Source organism: Camelus bactrianus, chromosome 3 (assembly GCF_048773025.1).
Source record: "Camelus bactrianus isolate YW-2024 breed Bactrian camel chromosome 3, ASM4877302v1, whole genome shotgun sequence".
Lineage (NCBI taxonomy): Eukaryota > Metazoa > Chordata > Mammalia > Artiodactyla > Camelidae > Camelus > Camelus bactrianus.
The window spans coordinates 88400575-88414137 of NC_133541.1; the positions used below are offsets into that span (position 1 = coordinate 88400575).

At 37.4% G+C, this 13563-nt stretch overlaps 1 long non-coding RNA gene across 1 annotated transcript in view; it reads right to left on the reverse strand.

Moving 5' to 3' along the window:
• Positions 1 to 13563, reverse strand: part of LOC105082070 (uncharacterized) — a 788258-nt gene that overhangs the window by 263981 nt on the left and 510714 nt on the right. The gene's annotated exons all lie outside the window — the stretch shown is intronic.

A 13563-nucleotide genomic window follows, 5' to 3' on the forward strand; every position in this document is an offset into this window, starting at 1 on the left:
GAGTACATATTGTATGATTCTAATTATATAGAACAAAGGAACACAGAGAAATAATTCAGGATGTTATAAGTTAGTTTGGTGATTACCCTTGTTGGGGAGGTAACTGTGAGTGGGCTGAGGGGGCTTCCTGGATACTGGCAATGTCCTATTTCTTGAAATGGGTGCTGGCTATCTGGGTATTTTTACTTTGAACTATGTACCTTTTTGTATATGTTAATACTTAAAAGTTTACGAAAAAAGTACATACATGTAAAAGCAGATCTAGGTAAATTTCTATTTATATTAAAGATAAATATGCATCAATATGAGGTTAAAGGCAGTGTGTCCATAATCATCTCTGGGCAGTGGGATTACAGATAATTTTTACTTTTTCTTTGTGCCTTAATTTTGGCAACTTTATCTTTTTACACAGTAAATCATTATTTTTCTATGTTAAGAAAAACACAATAAAGTTGTCTTTGATTAAAAAGGAGGTAGACTATCAGTTAATTATGAAATTAAAAGTTGCAACTGTTACACATAACAAATACCTCAGTTGTATTAGTCAGTGTTCTCCAGAGAAACAGAACCAATATATATTTTTTATGAGAAATTGTCTCCATGATTATAGAGGATGAGAAATTCTACAATCTGTTATCTGCAAGCTGGAGACCCAGGAAGCAAGGGGGTGTAGTTCCAGTCCACCTTTGAAGGTGTGAAGACCAGGAAAGCTGATGGTGTATTTCCTAGAAAGAGGACGAGAGAGGACCAAATCCCAGCTTACACAGTCAGGCAGAGAGTGAATTCTCCTTTCCTCCGCCTTTGTGTTCCATTCTGGCTCTCCATGGATTGCATGATGCCCACTCACATTGGTGAGTCTACTGATTTTACTTAGTCTACTGATTCAAATGCTAATCTCTTCCAGAAATAGCCTCCCAGACACACCCAGAATAATGTATAACCAAATATCTTGGGCACCTTGAGACACAGCCAAGTTGATACCTAAAATTAATCATCACACCAATCTTGTTGAATTTATTTAATTAGTTCAAATGAATTCCCATAAATGTTAGAAAAAAATACTAAAGAATCTTAGCTTCACCATCACAGGTAAGCTCATGATGTTCCTCTAAGTTGAGGTGATTAATGTTCAGTATTGTCCTGTAATAATACTGACCTCATAGAATCATTTCACCTGAATGCTAATCCTCTGTATAGTTCTTGAGAAGTCACAGTTATAAAGTATTCATATAATTTCCTTCCAGTTACCCCAAGAAAAGGAAATAACCTGTTTTTTGTTTTGTTTACATGTCCAGCCCTGAACTGCACAAAGATAAGATTCTTGAGTGACTGTAAAAGTATAAACTCTTGGTATCATCATTTCAGCTGTGGTCACAGAGCCACTCAGACCCTCCCACCTCATTCATCTGTTTCTGGGTGAAGGGTGGGATGAATTTGCCAATCAGGGTGGGGAGGTAATTAATGATAAGAAGTAGACCCTACAATCTCATCCGGGATCTAAACAACCAGCTATCTAGATCTGGGCACCGAAGGCACCTCCAGAGTCAGCCAGTATGCTGGCTAACAATATTCTTGTAATTCCAATGTTATCTTGGTAATTTTCTATTCCAGGTCTTCATAAAGCAGAAAATGTTGAAAAATACTACAATTTAAAAAAGCAATGAACATACCTTGCTTAGAAAACACTGGGCAAAAAGAAACACATCTATATCTACAACTATAAAGAAAACCTCTGATTCTACATTTATTCGAATAAGACATAAAGGAGAAGTATTCTCACAGATTTCCTCAAAAGCAAGTAGTTTCAGGTAAGCGAGTTTAGTTGCTTAACCATTTAACACTGGTTATTGGTTCTTGGGGATATGGTGATTAATATGCAACATTTGCTCTAATACCTAACATTTTTGTTAAAAGTCAAAGACTCTTTTGAGAATTTTATAAAAGCTATAGAACTTCTCAGAAAAACATTCATATAAAAATTTTTTAAATGCATGTCATTGTATAATTTTCACATGGTTTTTATTGTGATAATGATAATGAAGGAAGAGAAAATAAAAATAATAATACACATTGTTTACTATCAAAGAGTCAGTTACTGGGTAAGTGACTTACACATATTATTTTATAAAACCTTAAATACTCCTATGTGGTTTTATTATTATCCCGATTTTATAGATCAAGAGACTGAGGCTGAGAGAGGTGATGTAGTTTTCTCAGGTGGAACCATCAAGCTCAGGTTGTGGCTAACCACCCTGAACAGACAGCAGTTTGGTGTTTTTAGATAAGCAGATAACATGCAATGAAATAAAATCCTAAATGGTTTGCTTATGTATACACCTAAGCTCTCAATTTGCTGCTTTGTTACTATTTCCATGAAATATAGCTATTTATATCGAAAGTGTTTATGTCTTACAGTGTTAGTGTGAAAACCAAACAAATGAAAAGGAAAGACGATGCATGTAACTTTGGTAAAAATTATTACGTAGCTCATAGAGGAGACATCTGCAAAATATAAAGAAAAAAGACTGCAGGGTCTGGATTGCATGAAGGAGGACCCAAATTCTGTCCTTCCTTTAGTTAATGATATCATGCAACCCCTTGCCTCATTTCTCTGGAATTCATAGTTACCCATCATTTGTAGAGTAGTTACATAATTTCTCTCAAGCTATCCAGAGGAGCTACAGAAAATAAAACAAGGATTTCATGTCTTTGCTTTGCTAATGCCCTGGGAGCTATTCAGCCCACCCACATTCTATCAAGATGCCATTATGAGAAGAATAAGCTCTTTGTAACACAAAGCAATATAATTTCAAGAATGTGGTGTTGTGAGTGCCTGTAATCATTATAAAAATATCTGTTCAACTAACCCACAGCCATCTCATGATTCATCTCTTTCATCTAATTCTGTATTGGATCATTTGAATGTAAAATTATCAGAAGAAGGCCTTTTGTAAATGGAAACCCATTCCAGGGTCTGGTTCACAGAACTCAGTCCCCTGCAACTCTCAATTTCGTGTCCTAAAGTGAAGCCAGAGCAACCAGATCACACTGTGGCCAAACTGGTAGCTCCCACTCACCACCTCCTTAATAATTAATATGGATCATGTTCATGATGGCAACAGAATCAATAGTGAAATATGGATATAGAAAATGGCACTGTTTTGCTCTCCCTTAGTCTAATTTGTTTAAGCAACTCTTATGTTTCCTGGGGGAAGGGGGGCAGTTGAGTGTTACTGGTTAAATAAACCAGCTCTGGAGGTAAGACAGCCAATATTCAAATCCTGACCCAGAGCTATTTGTCTAGGGCTGTGGTTTTAAAATTTTCCAGGGCATCAGAATCATCTGGGAGGCTTGTTAAACTACATACAGATTACTGAGCCCCATTCTCAAAGATTCTAAGTATGTCTGAGATAGACACCAATAATTTGTATTTTTAGTGAGTTTCCAAGTGATGCTAATATAGCTGATGCAGAGACCACACTGTAGGAATCATAAATGTCAGTTTCTCTAAGCATCAGTTTCCTTATCTGTAGAGATAGTAATAACTAGTTCTTTAAGGCTGTTAATTCTCCAGAATACTGTGATTTAGAAAAAACAAACAAAACAAAGTTTGTTATTTCCATGTAAACTATAACTAATTGAAAAAATTGTGCTTTTTCAGCTGTGCTATTTAAACAAATCCTTTATGTGATCATCTGGATTGACATTAAGGATATGTGACTAGTTCTTCACTTTCATAAAGTACTTCTTTGCTTTATTATGGATTTTTAATTAGACCATAAGAATACTCATTTTCCCTGTACCATTTAGAGCCAACTTGGATTTATACCCAGAAACATGCACCAGTTATGACAGACACTATTGGTTACCTTCCAATTATTCCTCCTTCTTTCCCTTTATCTTTGACTAATTCCTCCATTTTCAAGAAGGGCTACACACATTGGGGAAGCTGGTGCATTTCTGTCCCTATAGTGTCCTGATTAATCTAAGTCCCTAATGCAATCCTATTCCATGAGTACAGGATGCAGTTGTTATCAAGGAGAAATGCGGGTCAGTTTTCTGGGGGCCCTTCTGGGAAACAATCTTTGTTCATATAAAGTGACACTGGATCTTGATGTGTCTGTATTTTGCCTGGTACTGCTGCAACTGTCTCAGGACCATAAGGAGAGCCAGGCTGAGGACAGTGTGATACAGAAAGGAAGGGAAAACAAAGGGATGCAAAGAACTTCAGGCCTTTGATCATGGGATTGAACCACAGAATTAACTAACTCTGGAATTCTTACACCTTCATGCTCTGTGCTATTCAAAAGGATACATTTTCCTTATCATTTAAACCATTTTCAATTTTATTTTCAGTTATTTGCTATTAAAGGTGTCTTAAGTGATAAGCCAATTTATGAAGAATTACCCTTGAAATTAATTAAAATGATCAGAGCAGGGGTCTCATTTTAGCTGCAACATTAATGGACAGTACGGCTGAGTAAATCATTTAACTTCTTTTGGCTTCTATTCCCTCATTTGTATAATGACGGCACTGGGCTGGATCAACTCTAAAGTCATTCCAAGTTCAAAATAATGGGACCATTTGATTCCAATCTGCATGAAACATAATGATGGATATCCACTGAACAGTGAGCTTATACATGTGCAACCTAGTAACTACATAACACAGTGGCACATATGTAACATAATAACCATATATGTACTTTCATAATTTAATATCACACCAATTACATACTCTGATTTACCTAGAATGGGTTATCTGTTCATTACCATGGTGGAGTTAGTTGAAAATTAGTTTTTTAAATGGTACTATTGCAAGAAATAATTGATTCCTCATAATATTTCTAATTTGGGGGGAAAATAAAAATGATGGCATATTTAAGTATATAAAGTTATCTGTTAGGATGATAAGAAGTGAGACCACCAATTTTTTTATCTCTAGAAATATACATACCTACATATCCTCCATCTTTGTTGATATTACAAATTTCAGAAACTGTGTGACTTAGGTATGCAGAAATAAATGTAACAGAAAAATTGCACTATAGCTGCACTTAAATTAGCTTTTGGCCCCATAACCACTAATGAAAACAAAAGAAAAGAAAAATAAATTAAGGTAAAGTATGCCACTTTCAGATTTTTGTTAGCTCTTCTGGGTAAATATTAGTCAATTCCAGATACTCTCACCTACAACCTTTCCTTCCATTCTCTTTAGTTCCAGGATGGCTATTATTGCACTGTGAAAGAGATATGTGCTTCCAGTCATTGGCATCCAATCTCAAGTCATTTCCAATGATATATAAATACTCCTTTGCTCTTAGATTACTAACATTTATCTCTGTGGCATCTACAGCTAATCTGTAGTCCATGGCTACCATTCTTCTACAGTTTTACAATTCCTCTGGTGTCCTCCTTGCCCTAACTATAAATGTTTTCTGATTCTCAAGGCCACCAACTCGGCTCCTTCCTTGTCCTTCTTGGAGACAGAGGAAAAGATGAGACACTCTTCCACTCCCACTACATGGGTGAACAACTCAGGTTGAGTGGCTATCATAGTCCTTCTCTGTTTCTTTCTTTCTGATATCTCTCTGTCTATTCCTGTATCTGCATCTGTGTCTGTGTATGGTATCCGCTCTATTACTCCCATATTGTGTTGCTGGAAACATCTACAAGATAAGCCTTACAGGGTTTCCATTGTCTCTGTAACTGAGCAGGACTCTGTGGGGCCTTCCTGGGACAAGCCTGTCCCCATATCCTTTGTTGTAGCCCCTCTCTGAAGTACTCAGATAATAGTATCTCATGTATATTTCCTGAAATTTTACAGATGCTAAAACCCACCACCAAAGGGAAGAAATTAACCACTTGATGATAGAAAGAGCACATGGCCCCCAGACCTTCTGGCACCTAGGAGTTGATAGTGTTGACCTCAACATCAGCCAATCAGAGAATTGTGCACGATCTGATCATGCACCCCGTGATCCCCGTCCGTCCCTCACCTGGCTTTTAAATATACTTTGCTGAAACCCTCTGGCGTGTTCGGGGTTTTCTTGGGCATGAGCCACCCCGCTCTCCTTCTTCGGCCCTGCAATAAACCTCTCTCTGCTTCTAAACTCCAATGTTTCAGTTTGTCAGGACTCACTGTGGTCGGACAGACGAACTTGCATTTGGCAATGTCTCTATTAAGGCCAACATGATGTTGAAACGATGGCTTTTGTGTGCGTCTCAGCACCATCTTAAGCCTCATGCAAGAAGTAAGACACAAGTCCATTCGCTGGTGGCCACACACAAACTTCTCTGGGCTCTTTATTGAACGCTCTGTTCTGGAGTTAACTTTGGGGAGGGGGCGGCAGAGCTCTGGGCTCCCTAGCTTCTGGTCCCCGGGCCTGTCCTTCTGATTCTCGCCTTCACAGCTGGCTGAATGTTTACATCCTCTTGGGTTAGAAAACTGTCCTTAATGTCATTTCACATTCCTTTAAGTTAGTTACAGCCTGAACTCTGTGCTGAGTCCCTAAGGTGCCTAATCTTGATGGGCAAAGCCACATGTTTAGACAAGAAATATCTTAATAAGCTTGGTCTCTGATCTTGGAGGCCACTGCCTCTACTATAAGTCTGAAAAAAAAGAAAGAAACCAGAAAAGAGGTTTCTTTTCTCTTTTCTTTCAGAAAAGAGAAAAATGCCAAAAAAGAAGCACTGTGGCAATCATTTCAGAGTTTCATCCTGCCTTCCTCTAAAAATAAGCAACCTAATTCTCCTCTTTTTCATTGAAATTGTGCGTGTGTGTGTGCTTGTTTTCTGTTTAAACTGACCAGCACTGTAATGCTCACTCCTCTAGCTCTCTCTTCCTTTCTCTGCTGTTGCTCTAACCTTCTGCCTCCATCAAGTCTGCCATGGCCACAGCTTGCTTTCTCTTCTCACTGCCAAAATGTATTCCAGACTTTTATTACTTTTTTCCTTTCATGATAACAAAATTCTACAGACTGGTTTCTATATTTCTTTTTTTTTTTCTATTACAATCCATCCCACATAACGATTATTTATTCATTTATTTTAAAAGTCATTTGTAGGGTGCCAACAGAGTACCTGGTGCTGGGCTAGCTGCTGGTGATCCAACACTGAGAAAGTGGCAAAGTGTTTCTCCTTAGAGATCTTGTAGTCTTTTAAGAGGAAGAGACTGAGCATTAAAGGATGGAAAAAGTACGGCAAGACTGGTGACAGCAGGAGCACAGGGAGGTGGGTGACCTGAGCAGAGGCATCTCATCTGGTCAGGGAGGTCAGGGAACACTTCCCACAGGCAGTGATTTTTAAACATCATCACTAAAGGATGCAGAGAGTTTAGGCAGAAAGTATATTCTTGGCAGGGAAAATTTTTTGTGACAAGGACCAGAAATGAAGGGACATGTATAAAAGAAATTCCATTTGGCCAGAGCCTAGAACTCAAGTTTTGGGGGCCCACAAAGGGGTGGGGATGGGGTTGGGACAAGTCTGGAGAGACAGCCTGGGAAAGACTGTCAAGGGCTGTAGTAAGAAATCTAGATGTCATCCTAAGGGCAATGGAAAGGATTGGTAGGACTTTTAGCAGGGGGATAATTGAACCAGTTTGGGGTTTAGACACATTTAGGCAGGTGGTAGGTTAGGGAAAAACTAGGTACAACAAGCCCTGTTAAAAAGCTGAGGCTATTTATTCCCCAAGTGAGAAAAGATGACTAACTGGATTAGGGTGTAGCATGGGAACTGAGCAACGTGAAGAGGTTTGAAGCATGGATCTGAGCTACATGAATGGATAAAGGGAGCAGGTGGAGGCAGAGTCAGGATGATCCTAGGGTATCTAAGTTGGACACCGTGTACTTGGTGAGCATCATTCACTGTGTCAGTGAACCTAGAAAGACTGAGATACTACTAAGATGGCACTTAGGTCCCCCAAACACTGGAATCTTGTCTAAACATAGTCACAAACATGGCTCCTCACATCTCATGGGGGATGTATACAAAAAGAAAATAAAGGAGAGTAAAGTAGAGAATAGTTATTAGCAGGGCTTCTGCCCCAAAGGATAGAGTGAAAATTATAAGAAGGCGGGGCCATATAGGAGAGTCTAATATCCTTAGGCAAAGTATCTTGGTCTAGCTGCCTCTCTTTCTGCAAAGCTGAAACATTTCTCAGATTCCACTAGTGCTGTATCCTTCAGTATGCCCTCATTGTAGATTTTAAGCTCCTGGAGGACTGTTGACTGGTTCAACATTTCATTCATCCACCAAAGATTGAGTGTTCATTGTAAGCATGGTAATCTGCAAGATGGTGATATTATAAGGAGTTTGTGGCCGAGTGGGGGAAAGTGACAAGGATCTACGGAAGCATGAAGTGTTCTTACAAAGAGAAGAAGCAGGGTCTGACGGGCTCAGGAAAGAGCCTAGACCCAGTGGGGATGGGAACTTTACAGACCTGATTTTCACAAGATTTTTCACAATTAATAGTATGTATCTGCCAAATTAATTTTTTCTTTTATAGCAGAGTATTCTCATTCTTCTTTTCTTTAATATTAAGGAATTTAATAAGCAATTCTTAAAACCTATAATTTTTTTCCCCTCATATTTTTGCTTATCCTTAGCAGAATAAGAGTTTTCATCTATTGGGCAAGGCGGTGGACTAAAGTATGTGATGTCATAATGAAGGAATAAGACTGATTTCTCCGAGTTACATTAAAAACAAAACAAAATGAAAAGACCTCAAACATAATACTTTGATAGGCCATCGCAGTGTAACTCTAGTTATATTTTATATGGAAATAAGAAGATATACCCAAGTTTAATATTTAGATGTCTAATTAAGCTCTTAATTATTTGTAATGATTGTATAGAAATTAATAATAAAGGAAATTAGCTTTATTGCTTTCCATTTTTAAGAAAAGTAACAAATCATAACCAATTTAGCTACATGTGGTATTAATAGAAAAACAGCCAACTTCCAGATTTTGTACTAGGAGCAGCAGAGATGATTCCTTTCAAAAAATACCACCTAGCTTTTTCAACAAATGGTGCTGAAACAAGTAAACAGTCATGGGCAAAAAAATGAACACTGCCTAAATATTAAATTTCATAAAAGGTAACTTAAATTGGATCATAAACTGAAATGTGAAAAGTAAAACTATAAAGCTTTTAGAAAAAAAAACAAAAGACAATCTTCAGAATTTAGGGCTAGGCAAACAGTTATTAGACTTGACACACAAATCGTAGTCCATAGAAGGAAAAAGTGATAAATTGGATCTCATCAAGATTAAAAACTTTGGCTCTGCAAAAGACCCTTTCAGAAAGATGTAAAGACAAGCTACCGACTGGTGGAAAATATTTGCAAAAACATACATCTGACAGAAGATTGGTATCTAGAAAATATAAAGAACTCTCAAAACTCAACAGTAAAAAAAAAAAAAAATCCAGTTAGAAAATGGGCAAAAGATAAGAGTTAACATTTGACCTAAGAGGATAAACAGATAGCAAATTAGCACATGCAAAGGTTTTCAAATGTAATCAGCCATTAGGGAAATGCAAATTTAAACTACAGTGAGATATCACTACTCACCTATCAGAGTGGCTAAAATAATAAATAATGAAGACACCAAATACTGTCAAGAATGTAGAGGAACAAGATCATTCACACAGTGCTGGTTGGAATGTAAAATGCTGCAGACACTCTAGGGCACAGTTTGCTTGTAAAACAAAACCTACAACTATCATGCAACCCAGCAATTACATTCCTGAGCATTTTCTTCAGGGAAATGAAATTTTATGTTCACACAGAAATCTGGACATGATGTTCATAGAAGCTTTATTTGTAAGAGCAAAATTTGTAAACAATCCAGTTGTCCTTCAGGTGAAAAGTTAAACAAACAAACTCTGGTAAATTGATACCATGGGATAGAGCTAAGCAATACAAGGAATGAACTATTGATACGCTGAACAATTTAAACAAATCTCTGGAGAATTATGTTGTGTGAAAAAAGCCCATCTCAAAAGGTTACATACTGTATGACTACATTTACATAACATTCTTGAAATCACAAATTTATTGAAATAGTGGAGATTAGTGGTTGCCAGGAGTCAGGGAGTAAGGGAAGAGAGGTATATGTAGGTGTGGGTACAAAAGGGCAACACAAAGGAATCTTGTGGTGATGGAATCTTGACTGCATTAATATCAGTATGTTAGTAGTGATGTTGTAGCATTATTTTGTAAGACATTATTAATGAGGGAACTAAAGGAAAGGTACCTAAAATCTCCCTGTGTTATTTCTTACAACTTTGTGTGAAACTGCAATTATGTCAAAAAAAATTTAATTAAAAAATACCATCTATATTTACACCTAACATACCCTAAATAATAATTTCCAGAAAATATTTTTAACTTACTTTTAACTAGGCTTACTCTTTGAGCCTTCAGATAACGCAGAAATTTAAAGTTTAGCTAAGAAAAACTTTTTTTTATCATATAGAAACACAATCTGCTATATTCATTTGGGTGCTAACCATAAATATCTCTAAGAAGGGTTAATGAATTTTTATTTTTATAAATTAAATCTTCCAAAGATCTCTTGGAACTCTATCAGTAACATAAAACCAACTCAAATGGCATAAACAAAATAAAGAATAATATACTGGCTCATGAAATTAAAATATCTAGAGGAAGGACTTCCAACATGATTTGACTTATTTCTGGTTATGATGTTCTTAGAACCCTGGCTCCATTTCTCTACCATTCTGTCTACTCTGTCCTCAGTCATACACCACTTTTATCCTTAGGTTGAATTTCTCAAGATACAACAGTTCTAAAACTCAAATCTTTAGACTACACCATCCATCTTCTTCTCAAGGAAGAGAGGGCAGTTTTCTTCTGTGGGACTCCCAGCCAATATTTCTTTGTATCTCACTGTCCTAAACTGAATCACTATCCCATTCTAAAACCATGGCCAGGGGAAATAGGAAATTCTGATTGGATCAAGGAAATCAGTCCTCCCTTTGGCTGAAGGTGGGGTTAACCCAGTGATGTGCTGGAGCTAATTAGTACCTATTTGCTAGAGCCAATCAATAAATTTTCAGGAAATTTGCCATTTGTTTATCAAATATAGCCATTAATAAAAATTAAACTATATAACTTACAATTAAATTATATTAAAAACAAAGGTAATAACAATCCAAACGAATAATTTCTTAACCATTTTACTATTATCTCTACTCGTGAGGTTATTTGTATCTACTAAATCTGTATGGTAGAAATACGATATAATGGTCTACCACTATGCAGCTCATATCAACTCTTCATCCAGTGACATCACTTTGGTAGCTTCAAATTGGTCACTGTGGGCATATTTATACCACGGAATTTGTCAAACACTAGAAATCAGGACTTTTTTCTGACCTCAGTGAGCTGGTTATTAAACATTTACTGGCACAACACTGAGCCAAACTCATCTAAACCATATGGTTGGGAAATTTGGATTATTTAGGGGGATAGCAGAAAGAATAAAATTTCTCAGGAGGGTATCAGGCAATATCTACCATATTCTAGAAGACTCTTGTCCATTTAAAATACTTCATTTGATTTCTTGTTTGGTGCTCTAGAAATTAATTGGAAGCCAGACTAAGAGAACTGATTTTAGAGGATCAGTTTCCTCCATTGTGCACCCTTCCTTTTGAACTACTGCTGAGCTGGACCAAATTGAGTGAATTTTGAAACTGACTTGTGCTTGACACAATAATCCCCCTGTGAAGCAACAGGCTTTCCAGATTGTGCAAGCCGGAGACAGACATGTTGCTCAGGGACTTCAGGGCACTGACTCTGCTTTTTTTTTTCCTACAGGAAATGATGCTATGAGATGGCCCTGACTTTACTGAATCAGATTCAGCAGCCAGGAGAGTCCAATGTTTGTAAACATCCCCTTAAATGGAAGCATTCATTGCAGAGACTGTATAAAAGCCTTCTGAACGGTAACGCTGGTCCCATTTACAGAAGTTTCCCAAATCTCTCACAACCCTACCTAATACAGTCAATGCTACTGGCAGGTGCACATACCATATAAGAAATTTCATGAGGCTAAAGGGCACTGAACTGATATATGTTGTATCTGCTCTTTTTCTCTGTGGCCAGGGTCCTTACATCCAGTTTCTGTGTTCATAACCCCAAGTGTTTCCATGGAGTCTGGATCCAGGTATACGGAAGGCCTTGTTCTGCTGAATAACCACTGTAGGTTTGGATACGCAGCATTGTGGGTACAAGCTGGAGAGCACTGTGAATTGCTTTGCATAAAAGAAGGAGAAGTGTTTGGACCTCATGGTCCATCAGGGTGGAAATGGTGCCTGGGTAAAGGAAAACCATGTCTGCCATAATGTTCTTCTTTCTGTGGTCCTGCTAAACTTCAGCAAAGTTGATTTAAACTCATGAAACAAGTTCCTTTGTAACGCAAGGAAGAAACTGTGTTTCCTCTAGTTTAAGACAGTGCATTAGACAAAAAGCATCCATTGAAGAAGAGCCTAAAAAGCACAGCTGTGGAGACCTTGGAGAGGTGAGGGCTGTATATCCAGGGGGCGCAGCTCACACTCAGGCTGCATGTGATGTTTAACAAATGATGTTAAAATGTTTCCCAATTACTTTTAAAGTGGGTGAAGCATTCTCTCTACCATTTTGTATAGACTATTTACTTAACAAACCATTTCTGCAAAAGTGAGTTTCACTAATTCTGATGAAAAGACTGGAAATGTTGAGATTAGTTCAACCTCAGAGGAGTTTCCAAAGGAGTTTGTAGAGTCTCCCTTTTGGAGACTTCAGTAAAGACTAATTAATCATTTGGAAAATTTAAGCTCAAAGGCTGTGCTAGTACAAACGCTCTGAAAAATCCTTTGGTAGTATCTACCAGAGTAAACCATACACACACTCTGTGAGCCAGCAATTTCACTTGTGGGTATGTACTCAATAGAAATGAGAGCATATCTTCATCAAAAGACAAATACTAGACTATTAATGGCAGCATTATTATTAATAGCCAAAAAGTAGAAACACAAATGTCCATTTACAATAGATGGACCAATGAACTGTGTGGTATGGCTACACAATGTGATACCACATAGTAATGACAATGAATCATCTGCAACTACATGAATCTCACAGTGGTGAATATCTCACAGTGTGATGTTGCAAGGTTGAGTAAAAGAGGATACATACTGATAGTTTTCTTTATATAAAGTTCTGAAAATAGCAAAACTAACAGAGATCATTGGAGGTGGTGGTGATGATGGTAAGGGGCGGGAGAAGGCTTCTCGGATGCTGTTTATTTCTTGATTTGGGGAATGGTTACTGCACTTTAGGAAAATTCATTAAGCTGTATACTTATGACATGGACATTTTAGTGTGTTGAACATTGGCCCTTCAGAATACATGTCCACATCAAATCCTAGAACCTGTGTATATTAACTTATTTGGGAAAAGGGTCTTTACAGGTGTAATTAAATTAAAGGTCTTGAAGAGATCGTTCTGGATTATCTGGGTGGGCCCTAAACTTAATGACAAGTGTCTTTGTAAGA